This window comes from Solanum verrucosum, unplaced genomic scaffold (genome assembly GCF_900185275.1).
Source record: "Solanum verrucosum unplaced genomic scaffold, falcon-dt-bn FXZP01000214.1, whole genome shotgun sequence".
Classification (NCBI taxonomy): domain Eukaryota; kingdom Viridiplantae; phylum Streptophyta; class Magnoliopsida; order Solanales; family Solanaceae; genus Solanum; species Solanum verrucosum.
This window is the reverse complement of record NW_026020059.1, coordinates 731,260-737,722: the sequence shown is the minus strand read 5'-3', so window position 1 is coordinate 737,722 and position 6,463 is coordinate 731,260. Positions and strand designations below refer to the sequence as shown.

Below are 6,463 nucleotides of genomic sequence, written 5' to 3'. Positions count from 1 at the left end.
ACATGCAAAGCTGACGAAACCCACTAGAAAATGCAAGACAGGGTTGAAAAACCCCTCTCTCGAAGCCTGATAATATTTAGATTGTGGTGCAAGCACAAAATGGCAAAGTATCACGATTGAGAAACCCCTCTATCTTGCCTGATAATATTCAGATTGCAGTGCAGCACTGAAATGGCAGAGCACAGGAATGGGCACTGGGTATCAACCTTCGAAATTGTCCAAATCTAATCCTTTTAACTGTCATCCATCCAACAAATAAAATCAAGCTAGGGTGACACAACAAACAGGAAGCAGAGAAGATAAGCAGCGGAATATACCAAAAGAGACGGACCCACTTGATGGGGTTGTCAAGAAATCTAGCATTGAGTGTTGATTACTTATCAGTTGTCAATTAGACCATATACCCATCAACCACCAGGTTGATCTCATTAAATGGCGAAGAACACAAGCATCTAAACTAAAAACTAAAAACGGCAGCAGAATACAACACACACACACTACTAGTGCAAGAAAAACTATTTTAGCTGGAAACTTCCATTTAGAGGCAATTTTTGACAAAGAGAGGAGGGACCACTCTAATTCGGGAAGAAAACTGAAATGAGAATCTCAGTACTCACAAAACTTGAACTAAAGAAACCTCAACACAAATGTCCAAACAAAGCCCTCCATGAAAAGAACAATCCACTACTTGGTTAGACCCAACTGCAAGCACAGAAAGAAGGGAACAGTTCAGTGCAAAGCTGATAAAACCTTTATCACCTGAGAAATCACTAGAGATGCAAGACACAATTGAAAAACCCCATTTTTAGTCTAACCCTGACAATATCCATCTTGGAGTGCAAGCACTAAAAAGACCAAGAAACAGGTGCGTAGGAATGCATACTTGATACAAGCCTTTAAAGTCTCCAAAGTAATCCTCTATTAATGTCAGCATGTGGTCTACGCACATATTCACCAACAAACAAAATCAAGCAGGTGTGATAACCAATGGAAAATGGAAGCAAAGAGAATATAAGTAGCTAAAGACACAAAAGGCAGAGGAGCACTTCACGGCACAATTAAAGGTCCAGAATTTGACTTTTGACTACTTATCCAGTGCCCATAAAACCACAAGAGATAGCAGGATCGTCAAAGAACATGAGCATATGAACAATGAACTAAAACTGGCAGCAGAACGCACTATACGCATAAGTGAAGAGAATTATCATAGTTGAGAACTTCCATGAGCAGTTTTGACAGAACTTGGACAGACAAAAAAATCCAATACCTATAGTCAAAAACCTGGGAACTGTTGCATCTTTCCGAGACTAACACCAAAGCAAGACACCTATTCCTGTATAACCACTTACACCCTGATGCCCATCCATGTATTCTTGACAGCTAAGAATGACATTGGCCAAACCAAATAAGGATGAAAGTCAAAGATATCAAATCCAAACTGATAGCTCCTCTCTATGGTTGTGACAAGAAAAGATGATGGCACTCATTCATCTAAAGATCCAAATTCTACTCGTATATAGATTCAATAAAAGGGAATCAGGTTGACAAAACAATGTACACAACACACGATTTCTCACAACAAAACCTCAAAATTCCCCAAAACCGCACCTTGAATGGACCTTACCAGCTTCCAATTTCTAAACATTGGAAATCAATCAAAATTCAAAAATGGGAACAAAATAAATAAACGCATAATCATTCTCCCATTGTTATTACCCATACCTGATCAACAAACACCAATAACGAATCAATAAATTGGCAAAAAAATAGAACTTATTGCGAACGCCCGAAACCCCCCTAACGTAACTTGTCTACAAAGATGATCAAAGAGTTGCAAATCAGAAACCCACAACCCATATTAAAAGATTCGAAATCAACATCAGAATCATACAAGTCTTGATCAACAATAATTACCCATATCTTGATCAAACACTGCAAAATTCAAAGAAAGAACACCAAATCATATCATAAAAAAGGAGAAGTACACCAATACAAACCGGCATGGAAAAAATTGGCTACCTATCAAAGTCTATTTATAGGGTATGAAACACGGCTATGATTAAGCGATGTATTTGGACCAACAATATTTCAAAGGCGGTGGCTTTGGGTCGGTGTATGTATTAATTTACCCAAAATATTATTTCTTTATTAAAAAAAAAATCTCCAAAATATTTTGTAATTTTAACTAAAGCAATGGGCATTATAGGTATTTGTTAATTAGCTACTTGCGTGCTCTTTTTTATACCATCTCCAACCCATCTCTATTTTACTCTTCATTCTCTATATTTGGAGAGTAAAATAGAGAATGGGCACTCCATCCCACCTCCAAATCACCCTATATTCTTCAAATTTAGAGAGTTGAATAGGACTAGTTAATTTGGAGAACTACTATTCACACTCTATATTTCACTTTTTTATTATTTTATTATTATTTATATTACTTTCTAATTAACATATTATTTTACATATAATTCCATTAAATTAAATATCTAATATTCATAATTCTTTTTTAAATGTAATATAATATTTTTTTTAAAATATTATTTAATATATACTATTTTAATTTCAAATTAATAGTATTTTATTTTATTTTTCTAATTTTCGTGAATAATAAAATTTTATTTTATTATTAATTTTCATTATAAAGAATACGCAAAATTAAAATGGCAAGATGAAAAAATTTTAATTTAAAAATACAATACATGATATGATAATTTAAATAACAATACAATACATAACATAATAATTTAAATACAAGATAACAATACAATATAATACATAACATAATAATTTAAATACAAGATAAAATACAATACATAACATATTAATTAATTGATCACAACAATAATTTAGAAAATCAGCTACGTATGAACAACTACATGTTCTAACAAGTTCTACGAAATCATACTAATGAAGTTTTCATAGGTGGCTCCATTCCAGGTCATGTGGTAATCAATTGTGATCATGAGGCGGCTGATGATAATTTATTTCGTGATTATTTTTCAGCCACACCACGCTCTAATGATGCAATATTTCACCCAGTGGTGGAGCCAGAATTTCAATAAGGGGTTCAAAATCCGAAGGAGTAAACATACGAACTAGTCGAAGGGGGTTCGACATCTATTATATACATCTAAAAAATAATTTTAACCATGTATATATAGTAATATTTTCCACCGAATGGGGTTCGGATGAACCCCCTAAAGACATGTTGGCTCTGCCCCTGATTTCGCCGTCGTTATCGAATGTCCCGCAGTTTGTTTCTTCGTATTGTTGATGCAATTAAAGATCACGACACGTACTTCGAACAACGCATTGATGCGTTGGGTAGATTTGGATTATCTACTTTGCAAAAAATTATCGCTGTGTTTAGAATGTTGGCATACCGTTTGCCAACGGATGCCACTGACGAATACGTGAAAATTGGAGAGTCAACTACTATTAAAAGTATGAAGAGATTTTGTCGAGATACATTTAGAGGTTTTTGGTGAGCAATAGTTAAGATCACCAACACTTAACGATGTTGCGAGGCTTCTACATTGGTGAGCAGCGTGGTTTCCTAGGAATGTTAGATAGTCTAGATTGTATGCACTGGAAATGGAAAAATTGTCCAACGGCATGGGCTGGGCAATACGCAGGTCGTAGTGGATCACTAACAATTATTCTTGAAGTTGTTGCTGATTATGACCTTTGGATATGGCATGCTTACTTTGGTTTGCCTGGCACCAATAACGATATTAATGTTTTAGAGTCATCACATTTATTTTCCAATCTTGCTAGCGGTATTGCGCCTCCCACCCATTATGTTATTCAAGGAAAAGAATACGATATGGGTCATTACTTAGCTGATGGTATTTATCCTAAATGGTCTACAATTTTTCAAACTATCTTCATTCCCAAAAGAAGAAATATTTCGCGATGAAACAAGAATCGTGCCGAAAAGATGTTGAACATGCATTCGAAGTTTTGCAATCAAGTTTTGCAATTATTGCATGACCGTCATGTTTTTGGAGAAAGGAAGTGCTACATGATATAATGACTACATGTATTATACTGCACAACATGATAATTGAGGATGAACGTGATCTCAATGCACCAATTCAAGATGTCGTAGAGGCTCCAACTCCAACTATAGAAATGGTGGTAGATGAAAATCTCTTATTTGAACAATTTTTAGCTAGACATAAAAATATTAAGGACAAAAATGCTCATTTTGAACTCCGTAATGCATTAATAGAGCATTTATGGGAGCAAACGTAATAATTTTGAAAATTGAGTGTTTATGTAATTGTATGTCACTTTTATTTGAATTTGTCCCCTAATTTATGTATTATATTATATTTTCTTGCAATTTATGTTGTTTAAAAATTTAGAATAAAATATAATTTCATAGCACATTAAAAATTATATAAAGTAATTATTTGGGAAAAAAGAAATATAGGATTTATATTATGAAATAAGAAAATAAGAATGAAATAGAAATAATAATATAATATTAATGAGAGAGAAAAAGATTCATTTTTAGAAAGTAAAATAGAGAATTGGGTTGGAGTTGGTTGTCTGAAAAAATAGAGAACTCAATATTTGGAGAGTAAAATAGAGAATTGGGTTGGAGATGCCCTAAGAAACTTTATTTAAGAAATTGTTTTAAGCTTTATAAAAAATTTTATTACTAGATACAAGGAGTTCGTGCTAGCACACGCCCAATAAATGTTAGTATTTCTTTTGTTTCAATTTATGTGATACAAATGTAATTTGTAGTCAACCAAAAATTTATATTTTTAAGAATCTTTTAAGTTATCAATTATTATGATTTACAGTATTTTTTACGTAATTTTCACATAATACATATCACTCCCTTTATCTCAATTATATGGCTCAAGCGAATTTCGAGAGTCAACTATTTTTTGTAATACCTTTGTAGATACTTTAAGTTGTTAATTATTATGATTTGTAACAAAAAAAATTACATATTTTCACATTGATTATGTTACTCCCTCTGCCTCAATTTATGTGGACAAAATAAGAGTCAACAAATTTTTAGACATTTTAAGTTGTTAATTATTATGATTAATAATATTTTTTTACGTATTTGTTATTATCGTGATTTATAGTCTTCTTTAAGTTATTATCAAATATAACATAAAAAGAAATAAAGAAAATAAATAAGTACTCCAGGTAATAAGGCCGACGGCTAACAGATTTATTTGTCGATTCAATCCATTCAACTCATCCTCTAGGATCTATCAAGTTACCGATGTAACTTTCGATTATCACAGTCCTAGAAAATATACCTCATGGCCGACCTAAATACGTCGTAACGTTATCTCTGGACTCAGATAGCCTTTATAGTGCAATTTTGAAGCACTATTCCAGTTGGAACGTCCTCAAACACTCTCCTAGGCTAAGATTGTGTTATATTGCTTGGCCAATGGAATGTGTGCTAGAATCAAGTAGTTTTGGGACAGAGTCGCCGCGTCACAGCATATGAAATCTATCGTGCCATAGATTTCACAATCTCGGTAGAATTGATGTTGTCTTTTCACATATAAGGTGTCGTGATACCCATTGAATCGACATCTATAAAAAGATGTCAAATATGCTTCAACTCTTAATGCCACTGCCTAATGATTTATAGATTCGGTATTATTCCTAAAAATTAAGTCTTGGGCTTTGAAGCCATCACCAAGAACCCTTGCAAATTAAATAAGAAGAAACAATTGTAATTCATCAAAATTAATAAAATTCATGTATTTATATAGAGAGAGACTTACCAATGGCTGCGGTATCATGGATTTTGTTGTCGTCGACAAAACTTCTATTACCCGTTATTATCATAATATCCATCCCTTCTCCAATCAGGATTATATTAGTCTTCTTTTTATCAACTCTAATATATTATTGATATGTGCCTTTCTTAATTTTTATGAAGAATGGATTGACACTGTGATTAGGGGCCACAAATATTGCTCCAGCAGTTGTGTTGAAATTTTCGGTCCCATCTTTAGAAATAATCGTGTTATAAGGTGCTTTGTTATCAGTTGGCGTCGAACACATACAACTATAGTTACAGTGACAAATAGCGGCATTATATTCCTTGCATTAAAAATTTTTAAAAATATGATTAGTTTATGAACAAGAATTACAGGTACAGTCTAGAGATATGAAAGAAGAATATCGCAAAACCTATCTGTGATGGCCATTTAAAGGTGATGAACAGAAAAAAGTAAAATTCTTTGAGTCACTGAATGTGACAGGCATGCAATAATTCTTCTTGGTAGTGGAAGAGTTCTGCTCTTTCTTAATATTGTAGTATTGTCCAAACTTAAAAAAATCACCCTCCTTTATATTGTAGTAAAGGTATACTTTTGCTTACATGTTTTTATTGTAAAATGTCATTTTTAAAGACTTCTACTTTCGACAACTAAAAGTCATCTTCATTGATTTGATTTTTTCTACCATT

General features: G+C 32.9%; 1 pseudogene; it reads right to left on the bottom strand.

Moving 5' to 3' along the window:
- Positions 1-692: 692 nt before the first annotated feature.
- Positions 693-6,203, bottom strand: LOC125823268 (pectinesterase/pectinesterase inhibitor PPE8B-like; annotated as a pseudogene).
- Positions 6,204-6,463: the final 260 nt, after the last annotated feature.